This window comes from Rhipicephalus sanguineus, chromosome 7, assembly GCF_013339695.2.
Source record: "Rhipicephalus sanguineus isolate Rsan-2018 chromosome 7, BIME_Rsan_1.4, whole genome shotgun sequence".
Lineage (NCBI taxonomy): Eukaryota > Metazoa > Arthropoda > Arachnida > Ixodida > Ixodidae > Rhipicephalus > Rhipicephalus sanguineus.
In genome coordinates this window covers 142,507,885-142,532,967 of record NC_051182.1, presented here as the reverse complement: position 1 = coordinate 142,532,967, position 25,083 = coordinate 142,507,885, and the positions used below count along the sequence as shown (strand labels likewise).

The window sequence follows — 25,083 nt, the reverse complement described above, 5'->3', positions numbered from 1 at the left end:
AAACACTGACACTGCATGTTCGCCCTGCTTGTTTCATATAGTGCAAAAATGCTGTACAAAAACAGAACAACTGCTGCTTTGCTGAGTCAGTGTGTCCTTTCTCTTCGTGGCGCATTGGTTTCGGTTTCTTTTTTTTTTAATTTTCACTGATTCCTACGAGCATGCTTTGGGAATAGCCACTGCTTTTTAATCTTTTAAACTGATGGTTTAAGGCTATGCTCTAAAACAGGGGTCTCAAACTCACATCAGCTATCGGACTGCAGTTATGAAATTTAATCTTACAAAGGGCAGGACAGTGAAAATGTCAGAAACTGCGTGGGGAGGAGAGGGGGAGTGTAAGTAAAATGTCAGCTAACATTGCCATTTGAAGGGAAGCCTTTCCCATATCTCTTATATTGGTCATTTTAAGGGTATTTGGCATCAGGAATAGAGAAACATGTCTATACCAATCTCCACAATGACTAATATCTGGACGCCGATCCTTAAGTTTAGTTTTGTTCTGCGGTGATGTTTCAACACAAGGTGACCGCATGAGGTGTCTGATGAAAAAAAAAATGCTTATGACCATTCACATTGTGTGGCTTACCCGAACAAAGTGTTATTAATCACGACAGGCAAGAAAATAATGCCAGAACATTTAGCAAAGTCACAAAAGTCATCAAAAAATATGGGAAAACTGTCACGCGTGGGCTACGGGCGCTGAGCGAAAGGTGGCGGCTGCATGCGCGGCGGTGACCCATGCTCTAGAAGATGATGGCAGGACTCTTCACTGCTCGCCAGATGCATAAATAACGCCAGGCCTGTGCAGAAAGCACAGCACAGTCACAGCAAAAGTTGGAAGAGCAGCACTTTACAGTCCGTTGTAAACTCTCTTGGGGCTACTAATACAAGTACACTTGCACTACGCCATAAAATATAATTTTGTCAAGTGGGAAGCACCGACTGCGCCATTATTTACATTCTGCGGAGAAGCAAGGTACCCGTTACACATCTGCAAGGCATTATGTGCACTCTGTTGATGCTGTGGCTGATGTTGATGAAGAATATGCGCAGAGCCTTTGCATGAGTTGGAAGCATTGAATGACACACTAGTTACGCCAATTCACATTGTGCAACACCTGTCTACACAATTTGCATTGGGCGACGCCTGGTTTCTATTTACTCTTTTTACCACACTATATTATCCACATGTTAATGTCATTTCTTCCCGGCATGAAGCCTGTGTAGGGTCTTTATGCAAAGAAGTTTGAAGCAGTGGCATGGCTCTGTGGTAGAACACTGGGCTGCCACGGAGAGGGTCCAGTTCGAGCCCCGTTCCATACTAGATATTTTTTCAATTTTCATTTTTATATCTATTTTGCATGATCGGGTTACGGACATCGCCGGCAGCAGACAACTATGGCGCCAAAAACGGCCATTGTTGTGATCTCATAACAGATTTCGCTGTAGAAAGCTATGCCTCATGTTGATGAGTTTCGAGTGGTTTCACTAGAAGCTTGGGATTCTTTCTTTCCTATAGTGTTATAATGCCAGCGCATGTGGTGAATTTCAAACCTGATTTGTATATCGAGGAACCATCTACACATCTAAAACAAGCTAATATGTCAAAGCCCTTCATTGTTGGGCTAATTTACAATCGCTACTGCCAGGAACAGGTCAGAGCATACTGGAGTGATACAAGAACTGACAAGAACTATATTTGACACGAGCACCCCCCCTACACAAACAGACACAAACACACAAACAAAAAGATCCTGGCAAAATGTGCCTATATATCTAACATCTTTCTTGTTAATCTCACTGCTGACAAGTTAGGGTTGCCCTCTCCTTTGAAAACCGAAAAGGTCCGACTGGGTTGATATTAAGGCATTTTATTACTTCACGTGAACTTGTGTCACTGGCCTTAGCACCTGCAGAAAGTAATGCTGCTCAGGAATCCAAGGTTTTGATTTTGTATCTTCAGGGTGTAATATCCTTTTCTCCATGTTTTATCATTTTTTTTCCTAAAGCTTATTTTTATTTTTGGCCTGATCCAGCTCTGGCTATTGACCTGCAACATCAAGGGGATGTGGCCACAGGCATTATGATCATCATCAGTGCTGATCGTGAAATCGTGAAAAGAGACAAAGTAGGATATTAATAGTGCAAGCACGGAACATGACAGAGATGAAAACATGGAGTAATACAAACACTCTCTGTCTTGTCTTAGTCTTAATAGTTCCATGCTTAACACTATGAATACGTCGCACCAACAAGACCAAAAATCTACCCTTGCTAAGTGTAGGTTATTTCGTGTTTTCCCTTCTTGTTTGCAACAAAACAGGTAGAATCCCATTGGTTTATTGAGAAAACTTTTATTGGCCAGAAGAAAAAAGAGAGAATGCAGCTATCATGGTATAAGACCCTTATTTCAAGGTCAGCTCACTGGACTTTTTGTCCGAGAGAGCCAGGTAGCTATCTCATCTCCTCTTGGAAGCCATGCTTCATGCAGCTGCCTTTTCTGCTGTATGCGGCATGCTGCGGAAGAGGCATATCCAGAGGCTTTTGAAGCACTTCAATGTGGTATGTTTAACTGCAGGTGCATCTGCACACCGTGGACATACTTATGCAAATCGTGCAGGATAGATTCCATTTAAATAATGAATTAGGACAGGTACGTCCCTGAATTCAGCATCCGACTAATGAAGGGTTAACTCTTTGTTAGGGTTAACTCTTTGGCTGCAGTGTGACTCCAGAGCGCCAAGTTTCGACTGACTGATCATTTGGACATACATACCCCAACTGCTAACCACAAGCAAGAACTGCCATTAGTGCCGACAGAGACATAGGTAGGTCCACAGAAACAATTAGTGTCATTACTGATGTGTATTAGAGTCATAACTTGTTAAATCATTGCAGCTTGGCTAAAGCGAATTCATTATTGCAATATGTTCAAACCCTTCAAAAGTAATCTAAACTAAAATTTTCCCATGTCTTTGCATAGCACAATACTATATGAAGACAAAGCATACTGAAAAACACAGCTGTATATACTATGTAAATGTAAAGAAATGTCAAGCGTTTCTTTACCTGAGTCAGTAAAACTGTATACTTTTTAGATTGGCAGCACTACCAGTGGCAGGACAGTCAAAACAGGAGACAGGGAAAGCTTCACTTAAAACTGACTCCTCAGTTTAACCTTTATTACTGAGCCCATGGCTGCAGTTAGAGAACAGCAAAATAAATGTGCAGTTCTTGTTGGTGTGGTGTATCATGTGAACAATATTTCCTTCACCACTTTCTGTGCAGGCCCAAGAACATGCATACCAATAGACCTTTTTCAAGCACACGAGCGCCACCAACGGGCGCGCAAGCGCTCATGGGAAATGTGTGTACGCCGCAGCAGCCGCCGCGACGAGCGCGCGTGTCTCGTGCTGTAGCTTTCCGCTTGCGCCATGCCAGGACTTCTTAGACACAGTGAATTTGGCAAGGTGCAACATGTTACTGCGCAATTCAATCCCGAACTTAAGCGCTTAGCTGCTACGGCCTCTCGACGATTTGCATCTCTCTCACTGTTGGACCAGTTGAGCTAGAGTTACTGTATATGCTACCTTTAAGCATATACAGTAACTCTAAGTTGAGCGGCTCAGAAGCGTCACCTTTTATTTATTTTTTAGCCCCACTGCGCCTTACGGCACAAATAAAAAATACAGCTCGGTTGCCTACGAAATGCAGGAGCGGTCTATGATTCTCGGATGCATTTGGAATCAACGTCCATTGACACTGTCGACGACTACAGTGTGAGGTTCTGATATCTGAAGAGTACACTAGAAAGTGTAGTCGGCATTTGGGGAAATGGGACACATCCATTGCGTCGCTCGCACCATATATGTAACAAACTATAAGTGCCTACTAACCTTCGTTGGTGCTATAGCTACAGGTTGGAATAATACTTAGAGCGAAAAAAGAATGGAGCAGTACAAGGAAGGAAATGCACAAACCAGCGCTCACACACAACTGAAAGATTATTGCACGCGTGAAAAAAAGCATTAAAAAATGCGAGTGTGTCGCGCGTGTCATAAAGAGGTACGAAAAGTCAAACAACCAAGGCGTGTGCTTACAGTCGATTAATAAAGTAGAATTCCTTGTCTTGTAACGACTGAGAAGGTTGACTGACACAAAGTGTGGCATTATTTGTGACATGATATGCCACCGAAATTTCTCGCGTTGTCTGATTAGGTTGATGGTACAAAATTACTGTGCTTTCGAAGATGGGATTACATTTTCATGACTGATATAGAGAGGCGAGATGAGACGGCTCCATTCAATGAGTTTCGATGTACGCTGAGGCGCTTATACGTATTAATACATCAACCAGTCTGGCGGATGTACATGTGGACACAAGAAAGAGAAATTTATGGTTAACTCCTACACAATTTACAAAACAATCGGCATGCCTCTGACCGCATTTTTCTTTGCCAACCGCAGACCCCTGCGACCTTAATGCAACTGAGCTTATTTGGGGCGGTAAACACAACCTTCACCCCCACATCCCTTCCCTACATTCTTCAGGCCATGCGACTGAAGAACTTCTTATACATACGTGGAATAACTGCAGTATTTCTAGTTTCTTTATTATTTATGGATGGAGAACGTCCGTGTTAATCTTTCTTTGCCATGCGAACAGATTTTCGCGAACTGATACAACGATACGCAGGATATCCCGCCTCTTTGATCACTTTGCAGCTGGAAACTACTGCTCATCTTATGTGCGCAAGTTTTTTTCCAATGCCTTGCGTAATCATGACATCACAATTCCTTGTTTAACAACATTCGAATGCGCCGACGCGAAATTGAACACCGATTTCACTGAATGCGGGCTATAGTGCCCGCGAACATGCTCCGCAGTTAAACTTATAAGCATGTATCAAGAAACTGCAAATTATCAGAGCAAGGCATCTCACAAGTGAATTCTAGTCCAATCCCTTTTTCTTTAAACACGTTTAGGATGTGCTCACTTCTTTGTACAGCGCATGACTTGTCAATTAAAATAATATAATAATCTGTATACCTGAACACTGTAACACCTCTCTACAGTTTGGTTAAACCCTATCACGAGCCACTATGGCATTAAATGCCGTAGTGGCTTGTGAACAAGTAATCATTGAATAAATATGAATTCGGTGTTCCAGCTCACATTGCTCACGATAGCACGTTTTTACTGCATGTATACCGGCACGTGATAACTCGCATGCCGCTTAACTGCTAGATCCAGTATACATCCGCTCGGTAATATACCTACACTGACTGCATCATTTCTTTCGCATTTCATGCGTAGAGATACATGCAGGTGCGTTCAGACGGGTAGCACTTAGTATTTAATAATAGTCAACCAGCGGTGACGTGTTTTTTTTTCGTTTGGTGCTCCCACGGCGCCAACGAGCAGCGAGCGACGGAACAGCGGGCGGGCTCGCCGTACACACTTTTCCCATAGTGCTTCGCGCGCCCTCGGGGGGTTCTGGGATTGCCTGAAAAAGGTCTATTCCTGGAGGCCCAGGTACGGCGTGTGCCTGCCATGAATGCATACAATCCGGCTTACCTCGAGATCCTGAAGGGCCTTGGAGAGGAGCTGGCTCGTGTGCAAAACAGCACGGATGGAACTGCGCTGATGCTGGCACTCAAGGCTACCGCTGCAGCAAGACGTCGCCGGGCTCGTCAGATACGAGTGCAGCCAACCAGCATTGCCAGGCGTCGGCCAAGGCTCACGAGGGGGTCTAAGAGGATGCCTGCAAGGCGCCTAGTAGTTGAGCCAGCTGCCAACAGGCCAAAGAAGAGGCCCCATTCTCTCAAGCTAAACGTCAAGCAGAATGTGCCCAGTGCAAGGCTGCATTGAATGGTCGCTGCCTCCCGCCTAATGGGTTTTATGGCAGCCCTAGGCACAGTGCCAGCCTGGTTTCAATAACAACCTTTCTAGGGTTTTATGCGCCAAAACCGTGATGTGATTGTGAGGCACACCGTAGTGGGTGACTTCGGATCAATTTAGGCCACATGGGATTCTTTAACATGCACCTAAATCTAAGCAAAGGAGCTGCTCATCATACAGGCTGCTCATCGCCGCCACTGCACTTAGGTGCTTCACCTATCCTTGAATCAAAGTGAGGACAGCGACTCCTCACGTTGGCTGTTGTGACATCATACCCCTACAATTGGTGACCTTAGCCACAGGCGCAAGCATCTGGCTCTGCACTGCTACCACAGTATCATGCATACAGTCATGTTAAAGAATGGCACCTACTAACGGACAACCCTTGGCTCCTCCAGCTGTGGCCCATTCAAGTCACGCTGTCAAGTCATGTTGTCATGCAGTCACAATGTGGTATTCCATGATGATTGACTTTTGCTATGCCTTACCGTTAGGAGCTAGTGTGGTCCTCAGTGCTGTCAGCCCTCATCACTGAGGGCTGACTGAATTTTTGATGTACCACAAGAGCGCCCAGACGTAGGCGGCTAGACAGATACGTAGATAGACAAGCTCAAATAGCCTGCAGTCTGCTAAGAAATGCTTCGCATTTCAAATGGGGCAGCTAAGCAAAATGAACAAATGTAACAAAAGTAACTCACAAAAGCGAAAGAGGTCAAGGTTTAGTTACTCCAGATGTAAGCAACATAACCCTGGTTGCACAGCCTAGTTGCACGGCAGCAGTGACCACAATGCCAGTAAGACAGAAAAGGAGACCAGTGAGCAGACCTCAGAGCATGTCTTTCCTTGAACATGTCGACCCCTGTTCTAGAATATTACAGTGGTCTTGATGTTGTGAGAACAAAAGCAGAAATAGTAATCATGTCAAATAGAACACCTTTCTGCTTCCTTTGTCTTGATGGCGAGTTTCTCTGAGATTTTTTGTTATCAGTAGGGGTGTGCAAATAGTGAATTTCATCTTGAATCGAATAGTGCCGAATAGTGGCCGAAAATGTCAAATATAGATATCGAATACAGAAAGTTTTATTTGAAATTGAAAGAAAGAACAAGGAAATAAAATCTGCTCATGTCTTCGAACACATAACGCGGTGCGTGACTACTACCGAAAGACTATGAATTGTCATGACACAAGCAGTTTCACATGACCTGGCTTCAGGCTCTCTTGCCGCGATGTTAAGGTGTTTCCTGCAGTTCACTGGGTAATCAACTAAAACCTTTTTTCTGTTCACTGGGTACCTCAGTAGCAGGGTTGGGAAGGTATCACAAAGCGATTATGGCGATACCTCGATAAAGTGCAGCTCCGTGCTCTTTGCAGTATGTTAAAGGATCATCCTTTCTTGTGATTAGGGGCTCATTGAAGTATTTGTGAACCTCTTGCCTATAAGACCTGAGCTCAGTGTGCTGGTTATTTTTGGTTGCCAGCAGTTCGAGTCTCACAGAATGTTCCCTGGCCATTAGCCATGAGGCGTGGAAACAACATAATCTTTTTTAAAATGAACAAGCACTCACTTTTGAACCAGCATATCGATGAAAGTTTTAACGAAAGGTGAAAATTTAATGAAGTTTAGCGACTTTAGCGTTAGTTTTTGCCATCCCACCCTAATCAAATTGCACTATTGGCCTTTGTCGCGTCTTTGATATTCGTCGTGTTGAATTATTCAAAACTTCAAATACTAGCTATTCAAAAGTCAAAACGAATTATTCTATTTGAATTCGAAACTTGAATATTTGCACATCCCTAGTTATCACTTTGCCAGAGCGCTGTTGCTCATTTCCAGTTGTCTTCTGAACTTCAAAGCACTACAGAATTTTCTGTCATCTTTGCTCTGCACACATTTACAAGTTATTTACCTTGCTTCAATAAACATTAATGTCTGTGTGTATATATATAAAACATGTTTATGCTTGTGATATACCAATAAACCAAAAACCTCTTTTGCTTGTTCTTACTTCATGGGACACTTTTCTTGTTAATAAATTGTTATCCCTTGTTTTGTTCTTTTTTTCTGCATGGGTACAGTGATCACTGCAGTGGCGGACGTGATTTTAGTAAGCCTCCCTATAATATATATTTTTACTGTGATGAAGCGTTAAAGTGTAGACATCATGGAGAGTAGAGCCGTATAGAGTGCACTCGACAATTTCATGCAGGAGGGTTGCACAATACTGCCAGATCACACAATATACAGCGGGAGGAAAGAAAGCTGAAGCCACAAACGAGTGCGGATAAGTGCGAGTCTCCCTTGCCTTCACTGGAACACAGAGCCGTATTGCGGTGAAGCCATGAAAAAAAAGCATATACGCGAAGAGCTCCCTATTTTAAGTTCAATTTCCTCCTCTTAAATTTATTCCACTAAAGGCAGTGCTTTAGGGCTGCGTGCTTTTCTTTTATCTTTTAGCTTCGCAAGTTTGGAAGCGGCAGCACGATAAAGTTTGCGCGCAGGCTTTTATGGTCGCACGCTTGCACCGCCACTAGCTAGTGGAAGCTGCGCTTGCTGCCCGAGCAACGTTCGTAGCCTTAAACGCGCTTTTTAATAGATCCATGCTGAGCAGCAACAAAAACTTACCAAGTGGAGTAGAGCAATGTCCGTCGAGTTGTTCTTCGCTGCAGGCTGTGTGTGTCCGCTTCAATGCATCCTGGACGAGACGGCTTTCGGCAGCGAGAAGTGTGCGCACAGCGTCTCTCGAAGCATTTACTGTCTGTTCACGAGTATCCGATTCATTCGTAAGGCGTTTGCTATGGTCGCGTCGTCCAGGCATGGAGAGCCAGGCACAGGCGCGGTCGCTGTGTTTCCGCTGATACGAAAACACGGGGACTGGCAGCCGCCTGACACAATTAGGCCGGCCAAAATGCATAGCCCCAGAGAGCGCCGTGGCGCGGTGCATTGTGGGGGGGTTTATTCGCTCGCCTTTGTAAATGCGCGCCCGGGCCTGCTGGACGAGCGCCCGACAGACCTCGGGGGCACCTTCGCGAAGGATGCCTTCCCACTGCTCTGAGGTACGGGTGGTTCTTTCGCTCGAAGAACGTTTGAGAGCGCTGCAGTGCGGCAGCACATGAGCCCAGTCACGTGGTTTGATTTGATATTTCGCGGGCGTCCTTTAAAAGCCCGAATATATTGACCACGCAGCATGTACGTCGCCAAAGGAAAAAAAATAATAACTGGAGCGGTAGTTCTTATATGCGCTTTTGTGTCGGGGATACGTCTGAGAAGTTTCTAGGCGGCACAAGTCCTCTCCGAGAAGAAATGGTAAAAGATTGCACGTTAGTGAATATGTTCCTAACGAATGCTCTACGCCAGCAGATAAGTAGAATATGAAAAATCATTGCAGTTTCATGTCCCCAATAAATTGTGAGCTCTGTCCCTGTAGCTATCGTCTTCACACGATGCATCACAGAAGTATCACTACTAGCGTTGTGGCTGCTGTGCACCTGCCGGAGGATGAAGTATTACGAAAACGGTAATACGCTTACGGACAAGGTAAGACTGCACAGCGGCTTTTGCGCCATCGTGCGGAGACTACTTCATGACGTTCTTGCAAGTAGATGGCAACCCGCTAGCTGGTCGCCAAGTAGAGCAGCGACACCCATTAATTACAGAAGTGCAAAGAAAAACCAATGACAGCACAGCGTACAAATACCTGTCATGTTAAAAAGCCAACAAATCCAAATAAGTTGTCTCGGAATAAAACTAGTATGCTTTGAGCAAGAAAGGCAGAACTTTCGGGATACAGACATATATTTCATTAATAGTAAACAAAGTTGGCCGCAGTTAAGAAATTCTCGAGTAAACACTATTGTACATAGATCTTTGGTGCTTCATTATATGAATCTATGATAGCAAATTTGCAAATGTATCGAAGTATCTTAAGATACAATTGGGAAGTATCGTATCGGATACAACAACGGTAGTAGATTTGAAGTGCGAGTGGTCCTTCCTGGCAAAAGGTGCACTGTTCTGGACTGTCGGCAGCGTTTTTTTTAAATGCGAATGCATTTCTTAGTCGGGCTATGTCAGGCGTCGGTGTCCGCGCGCCTCTCCGCTCTCACTCCCTCTCCCATAGCAACAGCTGCGGGCGCGCGCGTTTATCCTCGCCCTAGCAACCGGAGCAGGTGGTGCGGGCGGAATAGCGGAGAGTGAGTAAAGAGGAGGAGCGTGCTCTGGCGTGTGAGGGCGCTCGCATCGCGGGAGCTCGGCGGAGCTCCCGCGTGTGTGGAGAGAGTGTAGGAGAGGGTAGGTGCAGTGCTTCGCCGCTCCTTCTCTCGCCGTTCGCTCTCTCTCCTCCCTGCACCACCGCCTCAATGCAGTGCGTTTGAAACGCGTTTGTAGCGTTTGTGCTGCCTTGGCACAGCCTGAAAACAGCGCGTTCTAAACGCGTTTGTGCTGCATTGAAGGCGGTGGCAACATCCCTGAGGCGAGTACGAACGCACGTAGGAAGCGTTCGTTGAAAGAGGCGCCCAAAAGGGAGACACTTGAGCGCATCGATGTGTCCAGCTTTACGCCATTGAAATTACTACGCCGTGTACTCTCGGCGCAACAAGTGCATTCGCATTTCCTCACGATTCCCTTCGGGGAGGTGGGGGCATTTTTTTTGTTCTCGGCATCTATTGAAGGCCTTGAAAAGCGCTCCAGCTCTTCTTCTTCGGAGCTCGTTTTATGCCGTGCCGTTTCGTATAACTTCTTCTTCAAGGAATAGATCGGTGCCCAATATCTTCATTTCATATGTCTTTTATTTCAAATATACCGTCTTGGAGTGAAAGAAGGACATGGTACTGTAGCGCTAAACTCGAAAAGAAACACTAAGAGGCAAAGAGAAGTAGGAAAGTCGGCCTCTTACTATTTATATTCGAGCTTTGCCCTACAACATCATGTAATTCAGTAAGTGTCAGCTAGCCCTAGAAAAACTAATTGCGGAACGCAAACGCGATATCAAAGCAACTAGGACACAAATGAAACAGGCTGGATGAGACCATGTTGGTTGCTATGGTCACGATCGCTGACGCAGCGCTAGTTTAATGAATGTGGCTCAGTTCGATTGAAAGATACAGGATTTGGCTCATTTTAAATGCGAAGCATTTCTTAGCGAACTTCTGCGACTTAGAGCGTATCTATCTATCTATCTATCTATCTATCTATCTATCTATCTATCTATCTATCTATCTATCTATCTATCTATCTATCTATCTATCTATCTATCTATCTATCTATCTATCTATCTATCTATCTATCTATCTATCTATCTAGCCGCCTACGACTTTGTGCTCTCCTGGTCGCTTGGTTAATCGAATGTACACCAAAATTGGTATGGCGTAACATGACTGTATGACGAACATAAATGACAAGTCATAACATGAAAATCATGACACGCATGTCATGTACAGCATGATTTACGTGCCACGCTCATGGTGCGCTGGCGGCCGTTTCGCTAGCTTTATATACACCAAAATTGATATCTTGTGACGTGACTGTGTAACGAACATAAATACCACGAGTTAACATGAAAATCATGACATGCATGTCATGTACAGCATGACTTACGTGCCACGCTCATGGGGCGCTGGCGGCCGTTTCGCTAGCTCGATCTACCCCGAATTTGGTATTGCGCGACGTGACTGTGTGACGAACATAAAAACACGAGTTAACATGAAAATCATGACACGCATGTCATGTACAGCATGACTTACGTGCCACGCTCATGGGGCGCTGGCGGCCGTTTCGCTAGCTTTATATACACCAAAATTGATATCTTGCGACGTGACTGTGTAACGAACATAAATAACACGAGTTAACATGAAAATCATGACACGCCTGCCATGTACAGCATGACTTACGTGCCACGCTCATGTTTTATTAGAAACTGCCTTTTTCAGTTCACGTTACAACCAGGAATTGCCCCATTTTGATTCCAACTGCTTTAGAAGCTAAAGATACTTAGGCGTGCTCTACGTTCCCGTGAAATTTAGCCTAGTTTCGGCTTCTGCATTTGGCTCTTCCCACGAAAAAAAAGAACGCCACAAATAACGATTGTCTTTTTTTTTAGATGCGAAGCATCTCATGGCGGAGTTCAAACCGGTGGTGGTGGTGTGCGGCGTGACCACCCTTACTGCGCATGCGCGAACCCTCTCCACACACCTCTCCAACCTTCCAACTGTCCCACTTCCCCCTCTCCCTTCGCCTCCCCCTCCCTCACACCCCCTCTCCCCTCCTCTCTACACTTCCCATCTCCCATTCCTCTCTCCCACTTTCTCCCTTTCCACTTCCCCTCCCCCTCTCCACTTCCCCTCTGAAACGCGAGCTCGATATGCCGAAATGCTGCTTCGCATCGCCCCATAGTCCCCTTTTTATTTCCCTTCACTGGATAAAGACGGCTCCACTCATGCAGGGGAAGTGCAATGCACGCCCTGTCCCTGTGTTTCTCTTTTCGCATCATATTTTTTGCGCCCGCACCTCGGGATCAGCTCGGTACCGGTGTTTCGCTTGTGTTTCCCTGGCTGTGACCTTGGGATTTCTCTTACGTTGTTGCCGTTGGCTGCCGTGTCCTGTTTTCCTAAAGTAGGGTTGAGCGATCCATATAGTCGTTCTTCCTCTGCTCGCTTAGCCCTGACGGCGGGATCCGCTCTTCGTCGGCGCTGCCGTTCTCGAACGAGCGCGCGCTCTCGTTCTCGGCGAGCCTCCTAAGCGGTGTCCATGGCGGGAAAGACCAAGTGCGCAGACCTTACCCGACGGAGAGGGACGCTGTCGCCCTTGGCGCACTCTGGGCGTTCATGCAGTGGCAGCAGTGGACGCACTCGGTAAGTCAACGCCGTACACGCGACAGGGACGCTATCAGCCCGGCCGCACCCCCGGGCTCATAAGCTTTAGAGCAGTGGTTCTCAGCCATGGATGTTTCCGGGACCCCTTCTGAAGTAGTGGAAGCCATGAGGGACCCCTTGCAGTGAGACAAATGGGGGGGGGGGGGGGTGTCATAATTTAACACGCCATGCAGCGGGAACTAGGTGACATTTATTTCTCCCTGGCAAAGAATGGTCATTTAAGTGCCACGTCAACTCGGCATGAACAGCTTGTCAATAAGTCGTGCAGTCTGCAGCCACATTCAGCTTGTTTCTAGCTATGTTTGTTCTTCAAATATGCCAGCCTAGAAAAAGTATGCTCGTGTGCATATGTCGTAGACAACTACAACAAAAGCTGTAGAGCCATCTTACGGAAAAGGGGAAAAGGCAGCTCCGCCGCAATGCAAATGTGCTAGCCGGTGAGGCATACAGAAATCAGAAGATGTCGCTGTCACGGAACATATAGTGCCTCCAAAAAACTCGTTTTGTTTGTTTTTGTGTTTTTTAGGACATATTTCGTGAACCCTCAGAAATGGCATCGTGGGCCCCCTGGGGTCCCTCATATGAGAACCACTGCTTTAGAGTGTTCTGGCTTCCCTCAAAAGAAGGCCTGCGCACTCTAGCTGTCCGTGATATCACAGACCTTGCCCGATGGAGAGGGGCGCTGTCGCCCATGGCGCAGTTTGCGCGTTCATTCAGTGGACGCACTCGGTCAGCCGAAGCTGTACACTAGGGTGCCTTGATGCGCGTTTTCTGTACACGCGACAGGGACGCCATCACCCCGGCCGCAGCCACGGGCTCATGCGGTGAAGCCCGGCGGCTGTAGCGCTTGGAACTGCTTGACCATGCCGCCTCTCGCCTTCGGTCTATAAGTGCATTGCTCTTAAAAGGAAGTGTCTATCGGCAACGCATTGCAAAAGTCGCAGACAAATCAAAGAAGTCATGTCATCGGCAAACGCTCGACACTCAAACAAAATATGTTCCGTGGATTCTATTGAGCTACAATTGTTGGAGTGTGGACATGCCGCTTGACCGAAACGGTACCGTATAAGCCGCTTCCATAGGCGGCGTTTAAACGAAGCCGTTGCTATAGATCTTCCAGATGTCGAGGAATTCTGGATGCGAAGCATGATCTTAGATGTAGGTTGATTGAGTAAATAAAAGCGTAATGAAGTGTCGGAAGGCACCAAAGCCTCTTCTTTTCTTCATAATCGTGCGCTTTATGAACATTTCATGCTTTTGATCACACAAAGTCCTCTAACATTAGACTCTGTTTTAGGCCATTTAGCCTGCCTCGCGCAAGGGAGGCGTGTGATGAAATTTCTGTTGACACATTTGGATGGCATCGGCCAGCTCGACAAAGTTAAATTGTACTACCTGTCACGCTTATTAACCTTGCAGGCAGCGAAATTGGTCACCTCATTGTAATTTCAATTTCTTTTCTATTTTTCTATGTTAAAATTTTTAACAGCGAGCTGTTTAGAAAATCGTTCCTTGTGAGTCGATCACAGAAAACTATCATCATCTTAACAGGTATGTGCCACCGTGCGGCTACCTGAGAACGAGCACAGAGAGAGAGAAAGAGAGAAACAGACAGAGAGACGGAAAAAAAGATAAGGAGAAACATTCTTGCCGAAAAAAAAATTCTTCACGAGGCGGGATTTGAACCCGCGTACCCTCGATCTGAAGGCGACCGTCCTCAAGTTGTATCTGACTATAGGCTTCAAGACTCGCACGTGACGGTACCTCTTATGTTTTTTTTTTCGGTCATCTATGGCTGAACTCCAATACGTGTGATCTTATACGCAGGCTTTTGTATTCCGAAGACCCCGCGAACAGCTCCGAGCTTGTTCTGAGAAGCAGGAGACCGCACATGACGGCACCCGAGCCCTGGGTCCTAGGTAAATCCGAGGGTGAGTGATTCCAAAAGGGACAATACAGAGAGAAAACAATTTTTCTTTGTGTTAGTAAATTACACGTTCACAATACCGATAGCTCCACCCTTACCGAGAGAAGACACTCCATAAGCGAGAAAACGCGTAAAAAAAGAAAAAAGAAAACGAGTAGTGACGCCGCCTTGTGGTTTCCGCGCGATCTCGCCGTGATGTTATTTTTAGATGCGAAGCACCTTATAGCGGCGGCATGCCCCGCGGCGTCGTCGGCGTCCGCACTCACACTGTGCACGCGCAACTCTCCTCCTTCCCTCTCTCCAACAGCTGCGCGTTACACTCTGCACTTCTCTCCTACCACCTGCTTGCGCATCTCCTGCTATCTCGTTCCTGCTCTCGCGGCGCATGCGCTACTCTCCTCCTCTAGTCTCCTCTCGTTCAAGTGTGAATATAAAGCGGGTAGAGCGCTGCGCGCATTCAGTTTACTCCGCTTGACTCCGTTGATGCTTCCGATGAAGTGTGATGGTCCGATGAAGTGTGATGCGGGCTCGACACGCCGAAATTCTCTCCTGCGCAACGCCGCGATGAGCGCCAGCGCATGCGCGTTCCCTCTCCCTCTCTCTCCACTCCTACGCTGCCCCCCTCTCGCGCGCCTGTCGACCGCGTTCTCCGCTCGCCCTGTGAGAATTAACGGCCAGGCTAGAGGGAAGACACGACGCGCGTAGCGTTCCTCTTCGCGTTCCACGACGCGAGGTCGGTAGCATGCCCAACGAACGCCAACGGAACGCGATCGTGCAAGTGCTCCGACTTCGCATCGCCTCATGGTCCGCTTTAGCGGGAGGTGGTGTAATTTTCTATTCTGACGGTGTCTCGTAGGGCCAACGTAATCGGGTTGGTTGGTTGGTTGGTTGAAAAAACTTTATTTGGGTCCTGCAAGGCGCGCGTCAGCGCGCAGCGGGCGACTCCCACGTGTCAGGAAAAATTACTTCGTGCTCTGAATGAACGAAAGAAGGGGAATTTTAAGGGCTCGTTCTTCTTTGTTAGACACAACATTAATGAGAAGTAACAGGCAATGAAGAAAATGAATGTATAGGGGACTTTATTTCTAGTAACTGAGACATAAATGAGAAAATATTAAAGTAGACGAAAAGACAACTTGCCGCCGGCAGGGACCGCACCTGCAACCTTCGAATAATGCGTCCGATGCTCTACTAATTGAGCTACGGCGGCGACCATCGTTTAATTAGTTCTAATAAATGTTACGCCTAAAAAAGAAAAAACGAGTCCTTAAAATTCCCCTTCATTCATTCATTCATTCATAGCGGGGATCTCGTTTAGCAGACTTGATGCCTTCAGGTAGTATGCGAGGGATTATTGGTCAGCAGTCCGCTCGCAAAAAGATCACATGCTTCGGTACGCTGGCACAACGTTTACAGAACGCGTTTCCCGTATCTCAACTTCCCTAACAAGCAGGAAGTCGATAAAGCACCACAAAAAGTAGCGCGCATGTCGCGCACCGAGCTTGCGAATCTCCCCAGCAAGATTCTACCCGTGCCGTGGAAACCCTACATGCTTGCATGAGACATTTACGTCATCGACGGCTCAGTAAACGGGGCAGTGGGAACTCTACGAACGGGAACCGCTGGGTGCCCGTGCTGTACGCACTTTCTCAGGTTTCACAGTAGTGGAGCTGAATTTTTTGGTCCCAGCCGGACGTGAGTGGAGTCCGGCGGGTGTGAGTGTACGTGACTGTGAACATTAGTGAATGCCTGCGAGTGCGAATCAAAGCGAGTAGAGAGGTGATCGTGAAGCGCCGAGGTTGAGTGGATGTGAGCGTGTGATTGAATGAATAAATGCACCATATGCTCTCAGCAAAGTACATAAAAAAGGATAAGGCATCAAATTTGTCCTAACTTAATGTTTGCGTCTGTTTTCGCGGGCTTTCTCATGTTCAGTATGAAGAAGTAGCCAAGCAAGCAGCACTTTAGAGTGCATTCGCTCATTAACTTGCGATTTGTCTGGCAGGCTTTTATTCCCCCTGATCATGGTGAGCCCAAGAGTGCCGCGGTCATTTTTTTTGTTCTTTTGCCGATTGGCAGCTCACCACAAGACATGTCGGCATTGTGGACGAGTTAAAGGTGTAGTCTCTTTTGCTGCATGTTACAAAATCCGGACTCTCTGTTCGTCAATACAACGCAATGACGCATCTGATCCTGCGCGCCGAGAGGGTAGCAGCCGTAGCAGCGGCCGCACCGGCACACCTCGCTGAAGCCTGATGCGACTACAGCGCCACTCGCCGCCCCTCCGCTTGTGGAAGAGGGAGGGAGAGGAGAGGCCTGCTGCCAGCACGAGACGAGCTGAGCATGCGAGGGAGGGAGAGGAGAGGCTTGCTGCCGGCACGAGACAAGCCGAGCATGCGCAGTGGGGGTGTGGACGGCGCCGCCGACGCCGCAGGTGCGACTACGAAATGCTCCGCATTTAAAACGTTGCGTCTGCAGGCAGAAAAGAGTGTTCCCCACTCGCCGCCATGGCTACGAGCGGCGCTGAATAACACTCCCTAGTTTAAATGCACAGATATACCCAATGAGGTGCATGAGCGGAAGGATGACCGCCGCCGTAGCTCAATTGGTAGAGCATCGGACGCGTTATTCGAAGGTTGCAGGTTCGGTCCCTGCCGGCGGCGAGTTATGTTTTCGTCCAGTTTAGCTTCTTCACAATTATGTCATAATTACTAGCCATGTTAAGCTTAATGGATGGATGGATGAACAACTTTATTTTAGTCCTTCGGTACGCGCGATTAGCGCGCAGCGGCTTAAGAAAGGCTAGTTAAGCCAACACACCCCAGCCCAATTAAGTTTGAGACAGGCCACTCAACACTAGTCGATACCACTCAATATGGAGCGATACCAATGAAGCCTGATTATGCCGCATTAGTGTAGATTATGCTGCATTACGCTAATCACAAGACCGCATTCGCAGGATCGAATAAATTTGTGTTCAATTCAATTACGCTCATCCAGACCAAGATGAGATGGCCTAGCCATGAGGTGGATTACACCCAACTGGATTCAGTTAATCCTGATTAAGCCGGATTAACCTAATCCGGATTGAGCTAATCTTGAACAAGTCAATTTTGAGTAAGTTGAGTATGCTTAGCCGGTTGGATGAGTCAGTATGGCCACATTAGGCCTATCCGCGGAGTGCCGTTTCTTCGATAAGGCCCCTTCGAGAGGTAGGTTACATGCTGAAAATTGTGCTAGAGCTTTATTCTGCGATTGTTACCGCATGCGGGAGCCGCATGCATCGTGATCGCCTTGCCGGCAAAAGAGGCCGCTGATTGTTTTGACCTTTCAATCACTCATGTGCACTTGCTTCTCACTAAGCGACAGTCGTACGCAGGACGTAGCACGCAAGGTAATTGCATCGGTGTCTGTACTGATCGTAGGAGCAGCGCAGAAAGTGCGATCGCGTTGCGCGCTACTACAGCAAGTGCGGCTACCCTTTGCATTGCTACTGCAGTGTCTAAATTTTGTGGCAAGCACATTGTTGCCAACTGCCCGTTGCGACCCTGGAAGTGATGAAAAATAACGATTCAGGCTCAAGCCACCTTCTATTAGAAGACATGTATTTCCTTTATGCACAATCATTTTGCAATGAAGCACTGAAGTAAGAGGCAGACTTTCTTTGCTGCCAGGCGCAAACTGGCGAGTCATTGTTCTCTGAAAACCATATAGGTACAATGAACTGTTCCGACAGTATAGAACCTCGTTCTTTTTTACACTTGGTCAGTGTTTTAAGTTAAGAGCGTTATTTCTATATTTCTGAAGGTTTCATTCTCTGGGTTCCCGAAGGATACCCCTTTAAAAAATGGGATTGTTACCATGAAAAGAAATCAAGGAAAGCCCTCCACTCTAAACCGCCGCCCGAAAATGTGCTCCAAGCAGTTCTCCGACGGTGACTTCTACTCGAACTATGCCTCTGGTATAAGGCAGCTGAAAGAAGCTTAATTTTCCCACAGCATATCCTATTGCAAAAGGAAAGCCACTCACAAAGTGTCATGTTCATCATACCTGCGGCCCACGTGCCTCAAGATAAAACTTTGTTACGGCCCGACGATCGTTAAACAGTGCACCTAGCATTCCATCCGCTACTTCAGATGTGGACGAAACTTTCCGTTCCCCTTTCCCATTCCCCCAGCGTATGGTATCCAACCGGACTGGTGTCTGCTTAACCTCCCTGCCTTCTCCCTTTCGTTTTGTTCATTCCATCCAGATGTGGAAGAACATGCCACCGTGTCCCAAGCGATCTCTTGTAGTCGAGATTGCCTATGGTGGAAGGAAGCCAGGGATGTGAAAGTGAACTGACAAACATAAAAAAAGGGCTGTCTGAAACACGAGCGGAAATGAATTCGACAAAAGCAAAGCTGCAGCAAGCTGAAATGGAACTTCAGCAAGCAAGACAGCGAGCAGAAACTTAATTCGCCAAGCTGCAAATTTCCAGGGAGCTGGAACTCTCAAAGGAAAATGAAAAGAAACTGGGAAAAAAGGTTGGCATGCCCTCTTCTATAGAGCGCTTCAAACATAGCGATGACGACATGCGGTTCTATACTTGCTTCCCATCGTAGACTGTTTTCAGGGTCTCTTGAAAATCCTCGACCCAGGTCATGAGGATGAAAACATAATAGCGTCACGGTCGAAACGATCAGGAGTCGACACATCAGGGAAAGGCAGACCAAGGAGCCTCACCATAGAAAACGAATTCTTCTTTTTCCTTTTAAGGTTACGGCTTGGCCTTTTTGAGAAGGACCTTGCAGAAGGGTTCTGCATATCTATTGCTACTGTCTCAGGAATTTGTGTCACCTGGATAAATTTTACTTTACTGAAGTTGACTCGGGTACCTAGATGACGTGGTACCTGGTACCTGGATCTGGATGACCAAAGAGGAGGTACTGCATTAAATGCCACTTGCATTTCGAGACAACTATTCTTCAACACGCGTCATCATCGATGCAAGTGAGATCAAATGCCAGTCAGCTAGTTCTCTTGCACTGCAGTCCACAACCTTTTCGTCCTACAAGTCAGCAAGCACCTTCATGGGATTGATCGGTGTGCCACCCGATGGTTCAGTCGCCGATGTGTGTGACATTTTTCGAGGCTCGATTTCTGACAAGGAATATGTGCGACAGAGTGGCTTTTTGAAGCTTCACTTCGATGATGGAGATGGCTGACAAGGGCTTTCGGATCGGCGAAATGCTAAATGCCATTAATGTTCAGTTGAACACACCGCCTTTCCCGATTAGAAGACAGCTGAATGAAACAGAAGTGGCAGAGGCGGGGGAAATTGCTTCGCTGCGCATACATGTGGAGCACCGCATGCAGCGGATCAAGAACTTTGACATATTTCACAAGCTGAATCCACTCTCCTTGGGACCAGTCATCAGTGATGTATGGATTGTGTGTATACTACTCACCAACTTCCAGACTCCTCTTATCAGGCCAACTGAGGAAGGGGAATAATGACAGAACTGTTTCCGAAACATTCAGTGGTCCAATGCAAGTTTGACAACACCGTACATATTTTGGGGATGGTAATGTTCATAAATATTTATTTGATTAAAAATATTATTACGTGAAGGCACACAGGGAAGCAGTGCGTATTTACAATATATTTACACAACGCTTAAGCGTTAGACAAGATGGCGGAGAGCGTGCCGCACACAGCAACATCACGTCGTCTTCTTTGGTGCCTTCCTTGCTTCGGCAGTGTGAAACATTCTTGTAACATGACCCCCGGGTGGTGAAGCACCGTCTCGATGCTTTCTATGGTGTTGCTGAGCGGTAGAGCTTAAGGCGGGACACATGAACAGTGTCTGTAGGCAGCGAAACGGAGGCAGATGTAGACTCGAGGGGGCCTATCTCGTAGGTGACATCGGTCACCTGGCGCAATACACGATATGGGCCCGAGTATCGGGAAAGCAGTTTTTCGGAAAGTCCAACACGCCGAGTCGGGGTCCACAACAGCACAAGTGAACCCGGGGTAAAAGAAACGTCGCGATGATGGGCGTCGTAACGCTGCCTCTGGTGGTCTTGCGAAGCTAAAATGCGCTGACGAGCGACTTCTCGTGCTTCGCGAGCTCTGGTGATAGCATCACGGGCGTATTCAGTCGGCGCATCGACGGCTGCCGGAAAGATGGTGTCAAAAGGTAAAGTTGGGTCGCGGCCAAACAAAAGATAGAAAGGTGAAAAACCAGCGGTATCGTGTCGTGAGGAATTATATTCAAGTGTAACAAAGGGTAATGCAACGTCCCAGTCATGATGGTAGGAGGAGACGTACATAGAGAGCATATCAGTTAAAGTCCGGTTGAAACGTTCAGTCAGTCCATTAGTTTGTGGGTGGTAGGCCGTCGTAAATTTATGTTTCGTCTCGCAAGAGCGAAGCAGGTCATCAATAACTCTGGAGAGAAAATAGCGTCCACGATCTGTGAGGAGTTGGCGTGGGGCACCATGATGAAGGATGACGTCGTGCAGGAGGAAATCGGCGATATCCGTGGCACAGCTGGTTGGTAGAGCTCGTGTAATGGCGTACCGGGTTGTGTAATCCGTCGCGACAGCTATCCACTTGTTTCCGGAAATAGATGCAGGAAAAGAACCTAGGAGGTCCAGGCCAACTCGGAAGAATGGGTCAAAGGGAACATCAAGTGGCTGAAGGAGTCCGGCGGGACTCATGGGAGGTTTCTTCCGGCGTTGGCACTGGTCGCATGCGGCGACGTAGCGGCGGACAGAACGATGAAGGCAGGGCCAGTAAAATCGACGTTGTACACGGTCGTACGTCCGAGAAACACCAAGGTGACCGGCAGTGGGGGCGTCATGTAGCTGGCCGATAACGCTCGCACGTAGATGAGAAGGTACGACAAGGAGCAGTTCGCGTCCATTGGTGTGGACGTTGTGACGGTACAATGTGCCGTCCTTAAGCACAAACAGTCGGGTGGGACGTGATCGGGTGTCCGGAGAATTAAGCTTCTCAGTTATGTCACATAAGACGGGATCTCGACGCTGTTCATCACGGATGTTGCTTAAAGCAGAGATGGAGAGGACACATGGTGGCGCTTCATCCAAATCCTCAGGAGGGTCCACTGGATTGCGGGACAAGCAGTCAGCGTCATGGTGTAAGCGGCCAGATTTGTAACACACGGAGTAGTTATATTCTTGGAGTCGGAGTGCCCAGCGACCAAGACGCCCAGTGGTATCCTTCAAAGACGAGAGCCAACAGAGTGCGTGGTGATCGGTTGTGGCGGTGAAATGTCGACCATGTAAGTAGGGCCGAAATTTGCCTACCGTCCAAACGAGTGCAAGACACTCCCTTTCGGTGATTGAGTAGTTCTGTTCGGCTGCGGAGAGGAGACGGCTGGCATAGGCAATAACACGGGCGCACCCGGTTTGATGCCGGACCAATACAGCACCGATTCCGTGGCCGCTGGCGTCGGTGCGGACTTCTGTTGGGGCGGAAACGTCGAAATGGGCCAGAATAGGTGGTGTGGTTAGCAACGTGATGAGTGTAGAGAACGCCGTAGCCTGCGCAGTGCTCCAGGAGAACGGGACATCTTTCTTCAGTAAGTCAGTGAGAGGGCGTGCGACGTCCGCAAAATTGTTCACAAAACGTCGAAAGTACGAGCAGAGACCGAGAAAGCTGCGGACATCCTTCGTGCAGGTCGGGACGGGGAAGTTCTGCACGGCTCGAACTTTATCAGGATCAGGGCGTACGCCAGAGGAGTCGACAAGATGGCCCAACATGGTTAGTTGTTGTCGTCCGAAGTGGCACTTGGATGAGTTCAGTTGGAGACCGGCATTGCGAAAAACAGAAAGGATGGAGGAAAGACCTTCGAGATGCGTTTCAAAGGTCGGGGAAAAGACTATAACGTCGTCAAGGTAACACAGGCAAATTGACCACTTGAACCCGCGCAAGAGAGTGTCCATCATCCGCTCGAAGGTGGCCGGAGCGTTGCATAACCCGAAAGGCATGACCTTAACTGGTAAAGGCCGTCTGGTGTCACAAAAGCGGTCTTTTCGCGGTCCATGTCGTCGACAGCAATTTGCCAGTATCCTGACCGAAGGTCGATGGAGGAAAAGTACTTAGCGCCGTGGAGGCAATCGAGGGCGTCGTCAATGCGCGGTAGCGGGTAGACGTCTTTTTAGTGATCTGTTCAGATGCCGGTAGTCTACGCAGAATCGCCAACTGTTGTCCTTCTTTTTGACAAGAACTACAGGGGAAGCCCACGGGCTAGAGGATGGCTCAATTATATCTTTGGCGAGCATCTTGTCGACTTCCTTTTGAATTATGTGGCGCTCAGTTGGAGATACGCGGTATGGCCTTCGATGGACCGGAGATGCATCGCCGGTGTTAATGCGGTGCTTCACAGCACAGGTTTGCCCTAATGGACGGTCACAAAAGTCAAACACGTCCCAGTATGATTGAAGGAGGCAAAAGAGCGCGTCAGCTTGGTGCGGCAAAAGGTCTGGCGCGATCATTTTTTCCACATCAGGAGACGGACAATATATATATACAGTCGTTGATGTGAACATTCATTTGATGACTTAACCTCTTCGATTAAGCGATGGCGTTTGGTTATTGATTAGTTCTGTCACCCTGAACTTGTTCACCAAGGTAAACTTCCAAGCATACGCAGTGGCGTGAAAGAGTGACGTCAGACATTTCATCACTGAAGCTGCCAATTAAGAAAAGTGTAACTCAGATCCATATAACATCAATCCTTATGACACATCAATTGTGTCTAATGGATCATGTGACACAATTCATAAAGATATGGATGTCATATGAAAAAACTAGTGTTTCATAAGGTGGTCCCACCAGAGGCAGAGACTACTCCGCACTAACCGTGACATGGGTTCTGCTGCTTCTGTTGTAATGACGATAAGTACTAACATTAAAATGGGAGAGCCGCAAAAATACACATGACTTCGAACATGAGGAAAATACATTAAAGTTACGCAGTGGCATGACCAGAAATCTTTGTAAAGAAAGGGGGAGGGGCACCCCGCTTTGCGCTTGTTTGTGCGTGTGTTTGTACGTATGCGGGCATACATGCACAGAGTCGTAAAACAGCGCAAAAAACAGCGGACGAACACAAGGAGACGAAGGAGCGCTCTTTTGTTTTCTTGTGTTCGTCCGATGTTTTTTGCGCTGTTTTTTAGTTTTTTAGCGTTAGCTACACTGGCCTAGCCGAGTCAGTTTCGCGTGGCTCCTCAAGAGCCGTGCTGCGCATGCGTGAGGATCAGTGATGTCACTCAGCTGGCGCAGAAGAGCCGGCATCTCTCGCGCACTCCGCCGCCGCCGCAAGCGATTTGCCGCCGCCGGTCTGTGCTTTCCAGAGGAGTGATGTCGTAGCCGTGGCAGACGTATTGGCGCCGGCGCGCGCGCAGCTATTCGCCTTCGCTGTGCAGGTGCCGTCTGACACTGCGCTGGAGCCGCTTGGTAGCGCCTCTGACTGGCGTTTGCCAGTGTGGTATAGCCGTGGAGAAGGAGAGCGCAAATGCTGCTTCAACGGCGCAGAAGAGCGGAGAAGCTTAACTCATCGGATCCCGAAGTAGTTGCCTGGCAAAATAAATATACATGTGCCGCATAATACGTATACCGTGTGTGTGTCATTGGAGCAACAGTAAGCATGATAATTAAAACTAATCCTAGACAATCAGGAAAGCTAAGAATTATCAGGTTAACCTTTGCTAACGCTACGTTATCCTGGGCATAGCCGAGCTAATGCAATGCAACATTTTTTTTTTCGATCGCGAACAGCCAATTAGCCCGAATGAACGCCCTTGTGAAGTTCATATACCCGTAGAATATATAAGAATTCCAGAGGCGTCATTGCCACACACATATCACAACGGCGCTACTGGAGTCACGCATGTTCTCCCGAGAAACGCTTACAAGTTATCGGTCAACAGTGACGTATGGCTGCTTCTGAATACGAAGGGAAGCAAGAAACACTGTTTCTTTTCAGATTGTGGCACTCCTAAAGCCAACCCTGCCAAGCGGACGACGCCTTACGGACCGCAAGGCAAGATTGTTGGCGGCAAGGAAACAGTGAAGGGCGCCCATCCGTGGCAGGTGAGAGAGGTGGTGCTCTGTCGCTTTTCAGCGGGCAAATTATGGACCGCTCGTCAACACGAACGGGGCAGGTGAGCCAACCTAATCTGCGACGTCACGATGACGTCACAGATTAGGTTGGTTATTGAGAAAGAGAGTTACATACGTGGCAAGTCAGGACTCGTGAAAAATAATGCGTACTCTTCTTTTTTTTAAGGTTAAATCTTTATATGTCTCATGAGTCAAGAAATTTTCGAGATTTTGCAACTTCTAACAATATTTCGCGAGTCCTTGTCGGCGAC

General features: G+C 47.6%; 2 long non-coding RNA genes across 4 annotated transcripts in view; one reads left to right on the top strand and one right to left on the bottom strand.

The window, feature by feature from the left end:
• The window catches only part of LOC119399100 (uncharacterized), a 27,741-nt gene extending 2,941 nt beyond the window's left edge, over positions 1 to 24,800 (top strand). The window contains exons 2-3 of the long non-coding RNA XR_007416961.1: positions 14,598 to 14,701; positions 24,696 to 24,800. This is a non-coding gene — a long non-coding RNA (uncharacterized LOC119399100). The remainder of the gene's footprint in view (positions 1 to 14,597; positions 14,702 to 24,695) is intronic.
• LOC119400109 (uncharacterized) lies at positions 2,004 to 8,740 on the bottom strand. 3 transcript variants are annotated; one of them, XR_005185012.2, is made up of 3 exons: positions 8,527 to 8,740; positions 5,579 to 5,765; positions 2,004 to 2,050 (listed from the first exon to the last, which is right to left on the bottom strand). It is a non-coding gene; the product is annotated as an uncharacterized LOC119400109 (long non-coding RNA). The 3 variants fall into 3 exon arrangements; XR_005185014.2 differs by lacking the exon at positions 2,004 to 2,050 and adding an exon at positions 2,497 to 2,517; XR_005185013.2 differs by lacking the exon at positions 2,004 to 2,050 and adding an exon at positions 2,744 to 2,781.
• Positions 24,801 to 25,083: the final 283 nt, after the last annotated feature.